General features: G+C 35.7%; 1 pseudogene across 1 annotated transcript; it reads left to right on the top strand.

Annotated features, from left to right (window-relative positions):
* The first annotated feature begins 5,524 nt into the window (after positions 1 to 5,524).
* LOC309650627 (histone H3-like centromeric protein A pseudogene) lies at positions 5,525 to 17,929 on the top strand (annotated as a pseudogene). Its single transcript has one exon. The product of its transcript is annotated as a histone H3-like centromeric protein A pseudogene (transcript).
* Positions 17,930 to 20,627: the final 2,698 nt, after the last annotated feature.

The following is a 20,627-nucleotide window of genomic DNA, read 5'->3' as shown; positions in this document are numbered from 1 at the left end:
AATCTCTCAGAGATCTCCATCTCAACATCAAGACCCAGCTTCACTCAACGACCAGCAAGCTACAGTGCTGGACACCCTATGCCAAACAACTAGCAAGACAGGAACACAGCCCCATCCATTAGCAGAGAGGCTGCCTAAAATCATAATAAGGCCACAGACACCCCAAAATACACCACCAGACGTGGACGTGCCCACCAGAAAGACAAGATCCAGCCTCATCCACCAGAGCTCAGGCACTAGTTCCCTCCACCAGAAAGCCTACACAACCCACTGAACCAACCTTAGCCACTGGGGACAGATACCAAAAACAACGGGAACTACAAACCTGCAGCCTGTGAAAAGGAGACCCCAAACACAGTAAGATAAGCAAAATGAGACGACAGAAAAACACACAGCAGATGAAGGAGCAGGGTCAAAACACACTAGACTTAACAAATGAAGAGAAAATAGGTAGTCTACCTGAAAAAGAATTCAGAATAATGATAGTAAGGATGATCCAAAATCTTGGAAATAGAATAGACAAAATGCAAGAAACATTTAACAAGGACATAGAAGAACTAAAGAGGAACCAAGCAATGATGAAAAACACAATAAATGAAATTAAAAATACTCTAGATGGGATCAATAGCAGAATAACTGAGGCAGAAGAAAGGATAAGTGACCTGGAAGATAAAATGGTGGAAATAACTACTACAGAGCAAGATAAAGAAAAAAGAATGAAAAGAACCGAGGACAGTCTCACAGACCTCTGGGACAACATTAAACACACCAACATTCGAATTATAGGGGTCCCAGAAGAAGAAGAGAAAAAGAAAGGGACTGAGAAAATATTTGAAGAGATTATAGTTGAAAACTTCCCTAATATGGGAAAGGAAATAGTTAATCAAGTCCTGGAAGCACAGAGAGTCCCATACAGGATAAACCCAAGGAGAAACACACGAAGACACATATTAATCAAACTGTCAAAAATTAAATATAAGGAAAACATATTAAAGGCAGCAGGGGAAAAACAGCAAATAACACACAAGGGAATCCCCATAAGGTTAACATCTGATCTTTCAGCAGAAACTCTGCAAGCCAGAAGGGAGTGGCAGGATATACTTAAAGTGATGAAGGAGAAAAACTTACAACCAAGATTACACTACCCAGCAAGGATCTCATTCAGATTCGATGGAGAAATTAAAACCTTTACAGACAAGCAAAAGCTGAGAGAGTTCAGCACCACCAAACCAGCTTTACAACAAATGCTAAAGGAACTTCTCTAGGCAAGAAACACAAGAGAAGGAAAACACCTACAATAACAAACCCAAAACATTTAAGAAAATGGGAATAGGAACATACATATCGATAATTACCTTACATGTAAACGGATTAAATGCTCCCACCAAAAGACACAGGCTGGCTGAATGGATACAAAAACAAGACCCATATATATGCTGTCTACAAGAGACCCACTTCAGACCTAGAGACACATACAGACTGAAAGTGAGGGGATGGAAAAAGATATTCCACGCAAATGGAAATCAAAAGAAAGCTGGAGTAGCAATTCTCATATCAGACAAAATAGACTTTAAAATAAAGACTATTAAAAGAGACAAAGAAGGACACTATATAATGATCAAGGGATCGATCCAAGAGGAAGGTATAACAATTGTAAATATTCATGCACCCAACATAGGAGCACCTCAATACATAAGGCAAATACTAACAGCCATAAAAGGCAAAATCGACAGCAACACAATCATACCAGGGGACTTTAACACCCCACTTTCACCAATGGACAGATCATCCAAAATGAAAATAAATAAGGAAACACAAGCTTTAAATGATACATTAAACAAGATGGACTTAATTGATATTTATAGGACATTCCACCCCAAAACAACAGAATACACATTTTTCTTAAGTGCTCATGGAACATTCTCCAGGATAGATCATATCTTGGGTCACAAATCAAGCCTTGGTAAATTTAAGAACATTGAAATCGTATCAAGTATCTTTTCCAACCACAACGCTATGAGACTAGATATCAATTACAGGAAAAGATCTGTAAAAAATACAAACACATGGAGGCTACACAATACATTACTTAGTAACGAAGTGATTACTGAAGAAATCAAAGGGGAAATCAAAAAATACCTAGAAACAAATGACAATGGAGATACGATGACCCAAAACCTATGGGATGCAGCAAAAGCAGTGCTAAGAGGGAAGTTTATAGCAATACAAGCCTACCTCAAGAAACAGGAAACATCTCGAATAAACAACCTAACCTTGCACCTAAAGCAATTAGAGAAAGAAGAACAAAAAAACCCCAAAGCCAGCAGAAGGAAAGAAATTATAAAGATCAGGTCAGAAATAAATGAAAAAGAAATGAAGGAAACAATAGCAAAAATCAATGAAACTAAAAGCTGGTTCTTTGAGAAGATAAACAAAATTGATAAACCATTAGCCAGACTCATCAAGAGAAAAAGGGAGAAGACTCAGATCAATAGAATTAGAAATGAAAAAGGAGAAGTAACCACTGACACTGCAGAAATACAAAAGATCATGAGAGATTACTACAAGCAACTCTATGCCAATAAAACGGACAACCTGGAAGAAATGGACAGATTCTTAGAAATGCACAAACTGCCGAGACTGAACCAGGAAGAAATAGAAAATATGAACAGACCAATCACAAGCACTGAAATTGAAACTGTGATTAAAAACCTTCCAACAAACAAAAGCCCAGGACCAGATGGCTTCACAGGTGAATTCTATCAAACATTTAGAGAAGAGCTAACACCTATCCTTCTCAAACTCTTCCAAAATATTGCAGAGGGAGGCACACTCTCAAACTCATTCTACGAGGCCACCATCACCCTGATACCAAAACCAGACAAAGATGTCACAAAGAAAGAAAACTACAGGCCAATATCACTGATGAGCATAGATGCAAAAATCCTCAACAAAATACTAGCAAACAGAATCCAACAGCGCATTAAAAGGATCATACACCATGATCAAGTGGGGTTTATCCCAGGAGTGCAAGGATTCTTCAATATACGCAAATCAATCATTGTGATACATTATATTAACAAATTGAAGGAGAAAAACCATATGATCATCTCAATAGATGCAGAGAAAGCTTTCGACAAAATTCAACACCCATTTATGATAAAAGCCCTGCAGAAAGTAGGCATAGAGGGAACTTTCCTCAACATAATAAAGGCCATATATGACAAACCCACAGCCAACATTGTCCTCAATGGTGAAAAACTGAAACCATTTCCACTAAGATCAGGAACAAGATAAGCTTGCCCACTCTCACCACTATTATTCAACATAGTTTTGGAAGTGTTAGCCACAGCAATCAGAGAAGACAAAGAAATAAAAGGAATCCAAATTGGAAAAGAAGAAGTAAAGCTGTCACTATTTGCAGATGACATGATACTATACATAGAGAATCCTAAAGATGCTACCAGAAAACTCCTACAGCTAATCAATGAATTTGGTAAAGTAGCAGGATACAAAATTAATGCACAGAAATCTCTTGCATTTCTATACACTAATGACGAAAAATCTGAAAGTGAAATTAAGAAAACACTCCCGTTTACCATTGCAACAAAAAGAATAAAATATCTAGGAATAAACCTACCTAAGGAGACAAAAGACCTGTATGCAGAAAATTATAAGACACTGATGAAAGAAATGAAAGATGATACAAATAGATGGAGAGATATACCATGTTCCTGGACTGGAAGAATCAACATTGTGAAAATGACTCTACTACCCAAAGCAATCTACAGATTCAATGCAATCCCTATCAAACTACCACTGGCATTTTTCACAGAACTAGAACAAAAAATTTCACAATTTGTATGGAAACACAAAAGACCCCGAATAGCGAAAGCAATCTTGAGAACGAAAAATGGAGCAGGGGGAATCAGGCTCCCAGACTTCAGACTATATTACAAAGCTTCAGTAATCAAGACAGTTTGGTACTGGCACAAAAACAGAAATATAGATCAATGGAACAGGATAGAAAGCCCAGAGATAAACCCACACACATATGGTCACCTTACCTTTGATAAAGGAGGCAAGCATATACAGTGGAGAAAAGACAGCCTCTTCAATAAGTGGTGCTGGGAAAATTGGACAGGTACATGTAAAAGTATGAAATTAGAACACTCCCTGACACCATGCACAAAAATAAACTCAAAATGGATTAAAGACCTAAGTGTAAGGGCAGACACTATCAAACTCTTAGAGGAAAACATAGGCAGAACACTCTATGACATATATCACAGCAAGATTCTTTTTGACCCAGCTCCCAGAGAAATGGAAATAAGAACACAAATAAACAAATGGGACCTAATGAAACTTAAAAGCTTTTGCACAGAAAAGGAAACCATAAACAAGACCAAAAGACAACCCTCAGAGTGGGAGAAAATATTTGCAAATGAAGCAACTGACAAAGGATTAATCTCCAAGATTTACAAGCAGCTCATGCAGCTCAATAACAAAAAAACGAACAACCCAATCCAAAAATGGGCAGAAGACCTAAATAGACATTTCTCCAAAGAAGATTTACAGATGGCCTACAGACACATGAAAGAATGCTCAACATCATTAATCATTAGAGAAATGCAAATCAAAACTACAATGAGACATCATCTCACACCAGTCAGAATGGCCATCATCAAAAAATCTAGAAACAATAAATGCTGGAGAGGGTGTGGAGGAAAGGGAACACTCTTGCACTGTTGGTGGGAATGTAAATTGATACAGCCACTATGGAGAACAGTATGGAGGTTCCTTAAAACACTACAAATAGAACTACCATACGACCCATCAATCCCACTACTGGGTATATACCCTGAGAAAACCATAGTTCAAAAAGAGTCATGTACCAAAATGTTCATTGCAGCTCTATTTACAATAGCCAGGACATGGAAGCAACCTAAATGTCCATTGACAGATGAATGGATAAAGAAGATGTGGCACATATATACAATGGAATATTACTCAGCCATAAAAAGAAATGAAATGGAGGTATTTGTAATGAGGTGGATGGAGTTAGAGTCTGTCATACAGAGTGAAGTAAGTCAGAAAGAGAAAAACAAATACAGTATGCTAACACATATATACGGAATCTAAGGGAAAAAAAAAAAAAAGCCATGAAGAACCTAGTGGCAAGACGGGAATAAAGACACAGACCTACTAGAGAATGGACTTGAGGATATGGGGAGGGGGTGGGGTGAGATGTGACAGGGTAAGAGAGTGTCATGGACATATATACACTACCAAATGTAAAATAGATAGCTAGTGGGAAGCAGCTACATAGCACAGGGAGATCAGCTCGGTGCTTTGTGACCACCTAGAGGGGTGGGATGGGGAGGGTGGGAGGGAGGGAGATGCAAGAGGGAAGAGATATGGGAACATATTGTATGTGTATAACTGATTCACTTTGTTATAAAGCAGAAGCTAACACACCATTGTAAGGCAATTATACTTCAATAAAGATGTTAAAAAAAAAAAGTCCTTATCAACTGAAATATAAATGACAATTTAAGAGAAATTATTAATGAAGATACTAGTTATCTTTATTATTTTAAGGTATGGTCTAAAACTTTTCAAACATTTTTATTTCAACTTTGTGTAGAAATAGACACTGATTAGGTACTGTGTTGAACCTGAATGCATTGCTTTCTCTTGGAAGTATCTCCACTTGGGCATAAAGGAGCTGGAAAACTTCAAGACTTTCTGAATAAACTCTTAGGTTCACAATAGTGTATTTATGATTGGGTATGCCAAATGAGCATAAATTCAAATTTTATTTACACATTTGACAATCAATTTTCTTTCTTTTACACTGAGTTTATATTGTACCCCATATGCAAGTCAAAATGGTTAGTTTTTATCAAAACAAGAACATGTTCCTCAGGGTGAGTTGGATTCTTTTTAATACCTGATAAACATGGTTATAAAATCATCTGAAAACTTACTGCATATATTTTGAACATTATGAAGAGAAACGTAAAACCTGATAAAATTTCTTCATGAGTATTTTTATACATTTACAACTGGATGGTAAAGGCAAATTGAGAAGCATTATCTTTTCTACTACTTAGATATAAATACCAGATAATTTGACACATTTTTTAGAAAACATATCATGGAGATTACTTTAGAAAGTTATTTGAAACATAAGTAACATATGAGTTAGCACATTTCTTGTTAATAAATGCAAAGCTAAAAATTCCATTCTCAAATTAACCAACATAAAATAGTATTTCCTCTATTACTGACAAGCCACAACAGTCAGATTAATTTTCAAGAATGCTGCTTTGGAAAAAACGCCGGCAGAGAATCCGCGGCGGTGGCACGCTGCCAGGGTGCTGCTGACCCTCCCCTGGACGCCAGCCTCTGCCTCCGGACCCGGAAGGCCAAGAAGGAGCCGCGGGTCCGCAAGCCTGAGCTCCAGCCATGGGCCCGCGCCGCCGGATCCGCAAGCCCAAAGCCCCAAGAAGGAGGCCCCCGGCCGGGCCCATCCTTAGGCACTTCCTCCCGTCAACTTGCTCGCCGGAGACATCGGGTTCTGAAGGAGATCCGAACTCTTCAGAAGAGCACACACCTGTTGTTAAGGAAGAACCCCTTCTGCCGCCTGGCAGCAGAAGCGTTTCTAGTTCATCTCTTTGAGGATGCCTATCTCCTCTCCTTACATACAGTCCGTGTCACTCTCTTCCCGAAGGATGTGCAGCTGGCCAGGAGGATCCGAGGCGTTCAGGAAGGGCTCCGCTGAGCTCCTGCCACCCGTGACTCTGGATACCAGGGACTCTGCCCGTAACCAGGACCAGATCCACGGAGTACAGGGTGCTGCCTGGACTTGCTATCTCTGAGCAGAGTGTGCGTGTTGCTTTTGTAATTAGTTTTTTTAAGAAGAAGACTGCATGGCTTTCCTCTGTAACAGAGGTAATATATGACAGAATCAACACATTGCAAAAGTCCTGAGATTAATTTTCAGATGAAGAGACTCTGAGTTTGACTTCACTTTGCAAATTATTCATTCGACTGATGATTTGGAAGACATCAGATTTTCTAGGTTATGGGAGAAAAGGATATTTACTGATTATTTTAGATCTTTCTGTACCATTTAAATTTTTTACCATAGGTATATTTACTTTTATTTAAAACATAAGGGAAAAAAATAAGAGAAGACCACTTCAACCAATTGCACGGAAGAGCCTGGCACGTCCAGCATGCAAATCTCTGTCCTTCAGATTGACTTCATCATTAGTGGCAGCAGCAAGTTCCTGTGTGGATTGTGCCTGTCAACAGATTATATAGCTTTTTAAAAACTCAGCTGGGATGAAAATAGGAAATTGTTAAAGTTGGATGTTCTGGCTCCTTCTGGTAAATTCCTATCAAAATCATTCAGAAATTCTAACTTATAGAATTTGTTTTATTCTTATTTGCAAATCATAGAAGATGTATCATAATTTATATTGCAGAATTTTTCATTCCAGGACTTTTAAGAGCCTTTTCAATGTTTTTACAGGTAATTTTTATAACTTCCTTGTGGAGACATAATAAAAATGATTCTTTAATGAGAAAAAGTTAAAGCGAAGTTACTACTATACAGAGATTATACTGTGTTCTTTGTGTGTTAGCGTTAAGTTCTTCATTTGGACACTTTGCCAACAGCCACAATTTAAACAAGAGAATTCAGGAATGTGTTTTTGTCTCCGATGGAATAGAGTATGAGCAGATAAAAATCTTGCCCATCGCTTGTAACTGAAAACAGTTTAACACATTTCCAGAGAAATGGGAAATGCCGAAGACTTTTAGATATTGTGTGTGCTGAAAATGGTTAATGACGGCGGACACTAATAATGATGTGTCAGCCAACTTAATTGAGAGACTAAAGGGAAAAGGACCAAGTTCTGTTGTTTGATAGATTTTAACCCTTTGGAAAAACCTTGTCCAAAGGTTTTTCGACATCAACTCATTTTTATGTAGACATTGGAATAAAGCTTATCTATCTATGAAAAAAAATGCTGCTTTGGAAATTACATGTTTTATTACTTTAATTTCATTATTTTTCATTAAAAACTTTATCTTGAGATAAATATAAATTCACATGCAGTTGTAAAAAACAGTAGACAGATCGTGTGTACCTTTCACCAGCTTCTCAAATGCTATCACTTTGTAAAACTGTGATGCAATATCACGGCTAGGATACTGACATTGGTACAGTCAAGATATAGAACATTTTCATCACCAGAAGGACCCCTTATGTCACCCTTTTATACCTACACCCACTATCCTTTCACTCTCAACCCCTCCTTAGTTCCTGGCAACCCACAAGTATGTTCCCCATTTCTATAACATTGTCATTTCTAGAATGCTATATAAATGGAATCATACCATATGTAAATTTTTATGACTGACTTTTTTCATTCATAATAATTTTCTAGAGAATCACCGAGGTTGTTGTTGTGTGTTTCAATATTTTTTTAATTGACTGAGTATTTTTCTGTGGTATGGATGCAGCACAGATTTTTCAACAACTCACCTGCTGAAAAACATCTGGATTGTTCCCAGTTTGGGGCTATTATGAATAAACTACCCCAAACATTTGTATACAGGTTTTTGTATGAACATAAATCTTTATTTCTTTGGGATAAATGCCCAGGAATTAAATTGCTGGATTGTATGGTAGATGCATGTTTAGTTAGTTAGTTAGTTTGTTTGTTTTTAAAGAAACTGATACTCCTGATCGGCCTGGTAAAATATTTCTTTGAACTGTGTGAAACTATGAGTCTCTTCCTGTCCAATTTGCCCTTCCTCTTCTCCTTTCACACATCTCAGATCTGCATCATGGGGTGAAGGATCTCTTGCCATTCTCTATCCCCTTCACTTTATTCTTCTAGAAGTTTACCCATAAGTCTCTTGCACAACTAATTTTGTTTTGATGTCTACTTCTCAAAGGACACAGTGTAACTCAAATTACCTTTAAAATAATTGTTTTAATGTAAAAACTAGATCAGTGGAGTAGAACATATTAAACAGTAAAAATGGAAGTATTGTGAGGATTTGGAACAGCATTATGAATGTTGTAAAGTGTCTTAACTTTGATAAAAATTGCTTTAGAGGGTCCAGAAAACACTGGAATAGTATACCTTGCTAAATTTTCCTTAGTAATATTAACATCTATAATAGAAAATTCAGATATTAGTGTGGTTTTAAATATGTCTCAAATCATTTAAACTTCTCTCATCAATAGGTAGGGTCTAATATCTCTACCACTGAATATTGTGTGGCTTCAATGACTTATTTTATAATAAAGTGAATAAGGCAGAAATTCCTAGGTTATAAAAAGCAATAGAAATTTTGCCTGGTTCTTTCTCTCTTGGGGTATGTGCCTTGAGCCTGCATGTAAGAAATTCTACTATCCTGTAGCCACTATGCTGGAAAGACCATGTGGAGACATCACATAGAGATATAAAGAGAAATTCCAGAAGTCCCGGATCCCTCAACCCCAAATGAGTCTTCACACCCCAAGCACCAGACACTGATTCTAGCTTCTAACTTTCAAGCCACCCCACCTGATGCCAAATGAATTAGAAATAAGCAGTCTAGACCAAGGCTCCCCTTATTCCTGAGAAGAGAAAATGTTATTGCTTTAAGTTACTAAGTTTAGGGGGCATTTTGTTATGCAATAAGACATTTCTGGAACTGGATTTCTGGGTCCTGCTCTTTTATACTTTGATGTTGAAATAATCTGATCCTTTCCCCAGTTCCAGATAGATATGTAATTTTATGTATTTTTTTGGATTTATTCTAGTTTAAAGGTAAGAGAATAGCCTTATTTAATATTTGGGAGCAACTGCCTATAATCAGTCCCCTTAGATCCTCACTATAGAATGTGATAAATGTATTTCTTTATGTAATGTTTCAGCAGTAAAAGTGAAGCTAGTAAAAGATGATAAATGTAGCCTGAAAAATGGACTTAACAGATTCACCAATTTGTAGAAATGTATAACCCAGGACCCAGTTTTATTTCATATAATATTGAAAACACAGAATACGGAACTTTGGTATGCTCTTCAGACATACTGCAAGCAATAATATGTGAAGGACTGTATTTTCTCAGTAGGAAACTGTGAGGCTCTAACCTAAAGAAAAAGCCACACAGGAACAAAGTTCCATTACTGTATGAAACACACAATTATCAACACTCTACAAACCTATAATCAGAACATTTGCCTTTTTCAGCTTTTTGAGCAAAACAATGTTTAAAAGCAAACTAAGAGAAAAGAATATTAATAATTCCACTCTCTGGGCAGTTTCAAACATAGCCAATTTTTTTCTCCTTTTGTAAAAATGACAACTATTATGTTTGATCAGGCCAAGAACTTAATAAATGTTAGCTTAACTAATTAAGTTTTTATCCCACACACTGAAAATATTTCTTTACTTCCTCAAATGAAAAATACTTATACATTCATTTTAAAATATAATGATTGATTATTGAAAAATAACATAATGACACAAGGAAGCTGTAACTGAAATGTAATTGCTGACCTATAACATTCTCATGAAATGAGATGAATATAGGTGTAATAAACTTAAATTTTAAAAAGTGTTTATATTCTCAGAGCTCCTTAGTGGCAAAAGCTAAATTAAATACAAATATTAATTTTCTCAACCCAGAAAACACTATCATAACTCCCATTTCACATCCCATTCAAATATTGCAAACGATGCCCTAAAATGCAGTCCACCTACACAAAATAGCAAGAATTAATCTACAAAATTACTTATATTAGAAACATGCAATAGTGAAAATGTCAAATTGATTTGGAATTTAAGATCTTAGTGAATCTGAACATGTCAATGCACATTTAACTTAGGCTTTGTCTAATAATCACATAATAGCATTTTAATTTTCTCTTATATGTAAGTTTGAAGTGACAGAACTAATACTGAGATTCAAAGAAGGTTGTAGCTGATATGGTGGTTTTTATTTCTGAGGTCTCCACAGATTGGGTCTCTTTTCTCTTACCATTTTTTCTCTCTTTTCTTTATTACTCTTCTTCATCAATTATTAGTATGTTTTGTGTACCTTCTTTTTGCCTTTTTTGGGGCTTGAAGGCTGTGAGCTATACCTATTCTCAAGGAAATAGAAATATACAGATACAGCCATTGAGTAAATAGGTATCTTAATAAAAATATAAGAGGATATCAGAGGAAAGAAATCAACAGAAGTAGAATCAGAGAATATTGAGTGGAGGATATAGACATTAGTTGAGGCCTTATAGCCTAAGTAGAATAAGATAATAGAAAAGGGGAAGAAAATTTCAGACTCAGTTGGAGTCTGAAGCAGTAGGGAGAGAATTACAGAGCCAATACTTAGAAAGTAATTAAGCTCCAAGTAAGGAAATTTCATGAAAGAAATGAGACTTGAGTGAGTTTTTGAATAAAAGACATGCAGTTAGTTAGCAAAGAGTAAGATATATTCAAATTTTACTGAATGTCCATTCAAAATATTTGTCACATTGAAATTGAATTGGGCTAAGGCAAGAAGATATTGTAAGCATAAAAATATGAGACAATGGGGTGGAAGGACTGAAACTGAGTCAGATGATAAGGGTGGGAAAAAATACAGGAAACTTGACAGCCAGGCCAAGATGTCTGGAGTTGAGGTAACTGACAATGAGACATAACTGGTATTTACATGTCTCATTGTGATTTCTTTGTGATAGATATTTCTTAATCTCAAAGCCAGAAAAATGACACTGAAAAAAAAAAAATTAGTGATTCCCCAAATAAAGCTTCTCCCTAGAACCACCTAACACAATTGAATTGTGTTGAGGCCTAAGTGAAGTGTCAGAAAGTTGGGAGTCAGATCTTACAAGACATGATCCAAGTATATTCATTAGAAATGTCATTTCGCTTACCATAAAGAACAAAGAGAGTTATTACCTGGGAATTACAAGATGCAATCCCAATAGGAAATTTTTTTCAAGAGTTATGTTATTCAAGAGTTAAGTGCTAATGTGCTCAGAAATGATATTTAAAATAGAAGCTTTGTACAATATGTCAGCCTCTTGGCTATGCAAGAGCAGGAATCTTCCAAAGAAGTTACTCAAATTGTTTTATTCAGCAATATCCTAAGTTTACCACCCTTTAAAATATCAACTGTTCTCCAATCCCCAAAGCAGATATATTGCCTAACTATTATGTAATAGGTGGATGATTTCTCAGTCTGAAATAGCATTGTTCTAGTTTGTAGGTGAAACAGACAGCTTTGGCAGGCTATTTTAGTTTTGTCAGAAGAGCTCAGGTAGCAATTGGCTGACATCTATTGGAACAGTCACAAAACTATTCATTCTCCAATGGCCTAAGTGCCAATTTGCTGTTTCAGCAACAACTCTCTTCCAATTATATTGCTTAGCAAGATTTGTTTTCTTCTATCACAGCCTCATCTCTCTAAACATTATGATGAGCAATGGATTTGTATTGGTTGGCCTATAATCAATACATTAACCTATGTTGTATTGCTCAAAGTGGCCGGGTAAATCTTAGAAAAGCATGTTAATGCAGGAGATAAGCTTACCCTGGTAGATAAATTTACTTCATTTGAAAACTGCTAAGACTTTTAGTCACATCTTGAAAGTTTACCGTCTTTAAAGCTTGAACATTCCAGGAGGGCTTGGTCAACATTGTCTGGGGGGATAAACAGTGTTACCAAAGGAATAAAATTTAATCATGTATAAGCATTTAAGCATGTATATTATAGTTCACAAATGAATGGCTAATGAGCTACATTCAGCCCCCAAACATATAATGGCTCACCTACTAATTTTTAATTAAACAAGTCCCTCAAATCTTCAAATAGGAAAATTTCACTCAAGGATCTGGATTTCAAGGACCCCCAGAATAATCGGAAGATCTGGTGACACAGTCTGCATTCCTGCAGAGCAATTATTAGCTGGAGCTCAGTCGGGCTCTCCTCCTTGCAGGCCCTTTTGAGCACTCATGTTTTCCCCATATCCTCTTCTCTTCCCAATTCCCCATTAAATTTATAGCAGACATTCTTCAGTTAGGTGTTTAACTATATTTATGTTTAACGATGATTATGTAGGATTTAAAGAGCTTTGCAAGAAAAGCATACATCTTTTAGATGGGAAATAAATTATCTTTTTTGGAGAAGGAGCAGTGTGTTACTCTATGTGCCTGGGATGTAGGTGATAGTTACTGAATACACTGGGCTTCTCCTGAAGATTCTACTCTTGAGGGAAAGGAGGGAGGAGTTTGACCAATGTTTGTTAAACCCTTTTAATGAATTCTTGAACCAAAAGGATAGACTCTTGTCAACCAGAATCCTACTATGTTATCCAGTGCCCATAGAATATACAAGGAAACAGATACAAAACCAAGCTAGACCAACAAGATTCTCTCTCCCAGGCATTTAGACATGGATTTTTAGAACTCATGGTTGTTTGCATGTGAAAAGAACTATAAATTCAGCTTTCATGAGGCAGTAATATTTCAGTTTAGATCAAATAGTAAGAAAGACAGTCTTCAGAGTTATAAGAAAGGCAACAGAAATGGTAGATTCTTGGACGAAAATAGAATTGATAAATGATATCCTGAAGATTTCTGTGTTGCTACCCACCCCTTGGATTACAGGAAATAACCATTCTTAAAATAAAAGTCCTCCTTTTGCTTGCTTAGCTTAATCTTCATTACTTGAAACCAATACCATCTAGATAGTAACAATGGAAAAAGGGAAAAATTTTGTTACACTGAGGCCCTGACAGACAAGATAATTTCAACATTCTTCCCCATATATTGAACTTAAAGTGCAATAAGAATAATACAAATTCATCTACTTTAGTTTAATTCTGTTTGTCCAAAATCCCCTTGACTTTTGAAAATCAAGCCACATTCTGCACTATACATATTTCCAGTTTTAAGCATGCAGAGTTGTAAATCATTATAGTTTTATTATTGCTGTGTTATTCTGTTTTACTGTTTGCTTTCCCTAGTTTGAATACTATCTTTTCTAAATTTAAATATAGCAAGTTGAGCCATAAATTAATATTTATTTTATTAGAATTCCAGTAATAGATGAAATGACATTGAACGTTTCCAAGGTGGTTTTTAAAACCTCCTTCTGAGGAAGTACTTTGAAACAGTATCTTCATAAATTAAAAAAAAAAGATTTTCTCATTAATGAATTATTTTGCATACAACATCTATGCAGTCCTGGTATGGCAACCATAAAGATTATTGAGATAGAGATAATGCAGTAAGCAGAAATGATATTCAACTCCAGTGACTATTTAAACCAACCTGCAAATGTTTTAGTATAATGTATCAAGTGGGACCATTCCTTAAAATCTATGGTGACTTTTTTGTTCATCAACCTCAGATAAATCTTACTTTTTAGCAACGCATTGTATAAGTGAAAGGGGAGGGGAGTAATTTAATTGATTTAACAATAAATCAACATGTATAGAAAACACAAAAGGTAAATAAATAGTTTGCAAAATCATATTTTTTCACAATGTTTTAATGAAAAATGGTTTCTTATATCAGGCCAGAATTCACCATGCCTAGAGGCAGGTATAGTCAGGATATTCCCTTTACCACATGTGTCTAGGTCATATTAAAGTGAGAAGGAACAGTTGAGTTATTTTCCTTTTTATACAGGACCACTAATATTTACAACATTTTTTTTAGGTGATAGTAAAATGTATTGTCTTTATATATGTAATAAAGCCTTATATTGAACACAAAGAAATACATGATTTTGTTCATAGAAAATCCATTTCTCATGCCGTTGTTAAAAAAAAAAAAGGTTGAAGGAATACTCAAAATATATTGGTCTTAACGTTGTCAAATTTTGATTTTCCCCCAGCTTTATTGAAGTATAGTTGACAATTAAAAATTGTGTATATTTAAGATGTTCAACTTGATGATTTGATATATGTATACATTGTGAAATATTCATCACAATCAAGCTAACTAAACTCAATGACCCCAAATAGTTACCTTTTTTTTTTTTTAATTTTTGTGGTGATAGGAGTTAAGATTTACCCTCTTAGCAAATTTCAAGTATACAACACACTATGATTAACTATAGTCACATTGCTTTACACTGATATATAGGGCAAGGTTAAAAGAGCAATTCTGGCTGGGAACTAGAAAGAGAGGGGAAGAAAACTTCAGGACAGGCACTGAGAAAACCAATTGGTATAGTTAAGGCACAGAAACTGTGAAAGGAAAAATGGTATGTAATGTTAGCAAATTTTGAATGACAGTTTCATGAAAGATTTAGGAAGGTTATTTAGAGGCTAAAGAGTTCACTCTTGCTCAGTATAAGGCACATTTCCATGGAAGGATTTGAAGGAGGAAAATGCCTCAAATAAAGCTTTGCTCCAAGATTGTCTTGCTGCAGGGCAAAATATGTATGGCTCCGGGGTACATCATGACTTTCAAGGGCCCCAGGCACTTTTTTCTTCATGGTCTCTTTGAATTAATAGTTCATTTTTTACTTCTGATTTTAAAAGAAATTAAAACACTTCATGGGGCCCTAAAAGTATATGGACCTTAAGTATTTTGCTTAGTGGGCTTAATAGATAAATTGGCTCTATCTGGGCCACAAGAGACTACACATTTTAGGGGACTGTGCAGTTGGAAGATAAAGGTATCATACAAATTGGTGATATAGAGATTAATTAAAATAAATGTGACAAAGGGAAGAGTTAAAAGCTAATGTTCAGGAGTAATTAACAAGACATGGGAATTATTTGGAAATGAAAGTGAAAGATAAAAATCAAAGAAAATCTCTAGGTTTTCCCAATCAATCGTAGGGTACACTGTGTAATATATGAGGTTTCCCATTGTAGATGAGCAAAATTTGCCACCCCAAAGTATGTCTCTCTGGCATGGGGATCAATTTAGAGTGATTATTTTTAAGAAACAGAAGGTTCAGAAAGTTTTTCTTTCTACCATCTAGTTAGCTACCTAAAGAATTTAGATAAAGCACCTGTTTCCAGAATAGAGCTATCACTAGAGAGCTGCAAAGAATATGGGCTGGGTGTGGTGGGGAAAACTCTAGGCAGGTCCTGGAAATCTGAATCCACCCTGTGTCTTATGGTCTCTGCATAGCCCAGCAAATATTAATTTGCTTCTCCACCTTTATGTGAATAGCTTTCCTCTCCTTTAAAGTCCCAAACAGCTACCCCCAACATCTTTTGTTTTTAGCATAAGATCATATTTAAGTTGAGGGCTTTTGGTCATTTTTGGTTAGGAAGTTACTTGGTTTCCTAAGTCTCTCCCATGTATACATGTTATTAAACTTGTGTTTGATTTTCTTCTGTTAATCTGTCTCATGTCATTAGACCAGTCAGAAGAAATTAGGACAGAAGAAAATTTCTTCCTCCCTGAAACAGGGTTTTTTTTTGTTTGTTTGTTTTCATTTATATACCATGAACTGATGAAAAACAAGATCTCAGTAGAAGTTGGTTGAATAAAATTAAATTGTAGGTCTATGCATTTATGTCTTTGAAATCATACATGTGTTAGCATGAATACACAAATCCTTCTTCAAAGTAGACAACATATAAATAATGAATAATTGTCTATGCAAATGTAATAGGAGAGTATGTAGCCTTACCAGTCAATGGGTTTGGATAAAATCAGAATAACTACTCTTAAGGCCACCTGAAGTTCACATCAACATTTTGCCTCAGTGTTCTGAAAGTCCTTCTAATCGTCTCTCAAGAGCTCATGTCTCTCTTGTTCCTCTCCTCCATCCACTCCAGTTGATATTCACTAGTCGTAAAGCACGCTGGTTGCCTGTTCCCACTGTGGTAACACTGATGTCCCTCAAGATGTCCTTGTACATGCAAACTGTAAAGGGCACATTGTTTTAAACTTTGGTGGAGACATTTTTATTACCACAATGTTAGGAGGTATAATTTGCATATAGTGGGCAGGTGCCAGGAATGTTAGATATCCTACAATGCAAGGGACAAACATAATAATGAATAATTGTCTTGTATACTGTATGTATTTTAAAAGTTCCTATGGGCAGTCATGTAAATGAAATACCTAGTATGATTACCTGAATCTAGAACCTAAGTCTGTGTTAAATAAGAATACAAACAGTTATATTCACAGTGATCCTATACATAAGTTTAAGAATCGGAATATTTTATTATGTGAACTAGTATAGTAGTAACTGAGTATTACATACTTAAATGTGTGTTAATGTATTATAAAGTATATTTCTTCTACTTTTTTATGTTACAATTAAGAAGTTATATTGATTTGCAAAGGTGGATTTTATTTAAGGATATCAAACATAATTTTCCTAAGTATTTGTTATATAAAGGAGAGGTTGCTTTTATAGAGTTGAGAACCTCTGCCCTAGAGGGATATCACAAAATACACTAATGTGTATTGAAGCAGTACTATGTTCTGCAGATAATGGAAAATAATTTTTTCCTCTTCTTTTTGTGGCCAAGAAAATGTTTTTATCCACAGAAATCCTCCTTTGGCTGTGACTTGCACCCTCTTTCTTGTGGGTCAAATGGGACCAAGTGATCAATATGTGAAAAAATGATACAATTCTGAAATTTTTATCCAATTTTCTCACAATATTTTGGTCCAAATTTGACTTATATTTATCTTTAAATGGAAAATAGGTATTCTCTTAAAAATCATCTCACTTTGATATGAAGTGGTCAGGTATATTTAAATTTCAACTTGGCTCAAGCCTCACGTGTAGAATTCCTATTTGAAAATTTAAGTCTCTGATTTTGTATCTGGTCAGAAAAGTAGCTATAAGTTACCTACTTCACATTTAGGAGATTAAAAGCCTTCAGGAGATATATATATATATATATATATATATATATATATATATATAGTAGGAAACTAATATAAACTAATATATATATTAGGAAACTAAGATGAGTTTAAAAGCCTCTTAAAAGTTTCATTTGCTAGGGGCCTCCTGAAATAAATAAAAATCTATTGACCAGTAATGCAATTAGTAATTGGTAATGCAATTAGTCTTTAGTGTTAAGGGATATATGTATAGTCCTCCAAACATAATCCTCCTCTGGGCAATATTTTTTTTTCCTAGAAATAATGAGGCAGATAAGTTCTTTTATATTTTAGAGACAGAAATGATAGGGGTACCCTAAATGAAACCTAGGTTGGTTACATGGGAAAATTAATTGTGAATGGATATTGTGCCAGTATCCAAGAGTAGTAGGAAGGAAAAACCTATTTAGACCTTTATTCTAGGTTTTTTTTCACTTAAGTGAGATGCCCCTGTGGTGGTAGAATATTGCTAGTTAACCACAAGAATATATGTCAATTTAATGATCCTATTACCAAATAAGCCAAGTTCCATTTTTTCCTGTGCTTCCAGACACAAGAAGGAAGGGGTATTTCTGTTACACACACACACACACAAACACACACTTTTCACATTTAAAATGTAAGTTTATCCTCTTAATAGATATTATAGAGAAAATTGCTTCAAGCTATTATTTTCCATAAGGAGTGTGGATATCTATATCTATCTATCTATCTATCTCTAATTGAGTGTACAAATAGACTAGTTTAAGAGTCTCATATGACTCCCAAGCAGGCCAACAGATTTTCAAGTTCTTGAAGGTGTAACAGAAATTTACAAAAGAAGGGCTTCTCAGGCATATATATGTGTATGTGTATATATATAGAGAGAGAGAGAGAGAGAGAGAGACAGAGACAGAGAGAGAGACAGAGAGACAGAGAGGGAGAGTGAGAGAGAGAGAGAGAAATAGGGCAATATATATATATACACTCAGCCCTCCATATCCACAGGTTCCACATCCATGGATTTAACCAACTGCAGGTCAAAAATATTTGGAAAAATACAATTCTAGAAAGTTTCAAGTAGCAAAACATGAATTTGCTGCATGCTGGCAAATATTTGCGTAATACTTACATTGTATTTACAACTACTTAGGTAACATTTATATTGTATTAAGTATCATAAGTAATCTAGAGACGATTTAAAGTATAAGGATGATTTGCATAGGTTATATGTAAACACTGTGCCATTTTATATAAGGGACTTGAGTATGCATAGAGTTTGGTATCCAAGGGGGACTGAAGGACAAGTGTATATTAGAATAAAAAAATACTTAAATATTAAAAGGGGATATCATTACAGAAGGGGAAATGTGGCTAGCCTTCTGTGTATGATTAATCTTGCGGCTATAAATAGGAAGTTCAGAGAGAGATGGAGAGCAAGGAGGAGAACATTGTGGTGGCTATTCAGAGGAACAGGAAAGAGTAAAGGGAACCAAAGGGAGGGAGCTTTCAGAGGTTCAGAGGATTTTTCCAATTTGGAAATCCTTTGAGATAAATGTTATTTAGTTTATCTGAGGGAAGAAATAGTGGGTTCATTATTACATTTGGAGGCCTCATAATACCAATCAAATGTTCTTATTGTTTTTGTTATCTTGATCTATAGCATATTTTTTGTTCCACTTGAGTGTGCAAATAGACTAATTTAGGAGTCTCAAATGAGCCCCAAGCAGACCAACAGATTTTCAAGTTGAGGGTGCAACAGAAATTTACAAGAGGAGGGCTTGTAAGTCTCAAACTAAGTCAGAGTTCTGGATGGCAGCTGCCTATTGACAGTGCACTTAGAAACGAGACTCCCCATAAGTACTGAGTACTCACCAAGATAAAGTACTCCCTTCTCAGATGAAAGATTTCCTTCCCAAGTGAAATATTTTCTTCCCAGATAAAGCCAGTAACAAAGGACACCCAAATAAAGTCTCAGAACTTTGAAGAAAGTGGGGAGTTCAGGACCAAAAGGACTTACTTCCATGACCCAAGGCTGCAGAGGAGGCAACGGAGTACAAGGGACTCCTATATGTGCCTTACATTTGCAGCATTGCTGAGGTAGAAGTGACTCACTTTGGATCCCACTTTTTAAAAAATTAATTAATTTGTTTGTTTTTATTTTTGGCTGTGTTGGGTCTTCATTGTTGTGCATGGGCTTCTTCTAGCTAAGGCAAGCAGGGGCTACTCTTTGTTGTGGTGCATGGGTTTCTCATTGTCATGGCTTCTCTTGTTGCAGAACACAAGCTCTAGAGCACAGGCTCAGTAGTTGTGGCACACAGGCTTAGTTGCTCCGTGGCATGTGAGATCTTCCCAGGCCAGGTATCAAAGCTGTGTCTCCTGTATTGGTAGGCAGATTCTTAACGACTGCTCCACCAGAGAAGCCCTGAATCTCACTTCTGACACCACGTAATGTCAAAGAATAATTAGTATCAAGGCTACAGAAAACAAAGATTTTTATTTGGAGTCTTAAGAATTTCAATTCTGGAGACACAGGTTTGGGTAGAATGAAACATGCTCCAAGGAAGAGAAAGAGAGAGGGGTTTATAAAGACAAAAAAAAAAAAAAAAAAAAAAAAATGAGCTTGTTAACATTGCCCAGTGAAAACTGTAATTACCTTTGATGGAAGTCAGGAAGTATCTGTCCTTAAGGAATCTCAGTTTGCTTTAGGGTAGGTGTCTGATAAGTAGATAAGCTTTCATGAGTTATTTCAG

Source organism: Balaenoptera physalus (assembly GCF_965194825.1).
Source record: "Balaenoptera physalus genome assembly, chromosome: 20".
In the NCBI taxonomy this organism is placed as follows: domain Eukaryota; kingdom Metazoa; phylum Chordata; class Mammalia; order Artiodactyla; family Balaenopteridae; genus Balaenoptera; species Balaenoptera physalus.
The sequence above is the reverse complement of the archived record's forward strand: the minus strand, read 5'-3'. Positions and strand labels throughout refer to the sequence as shown.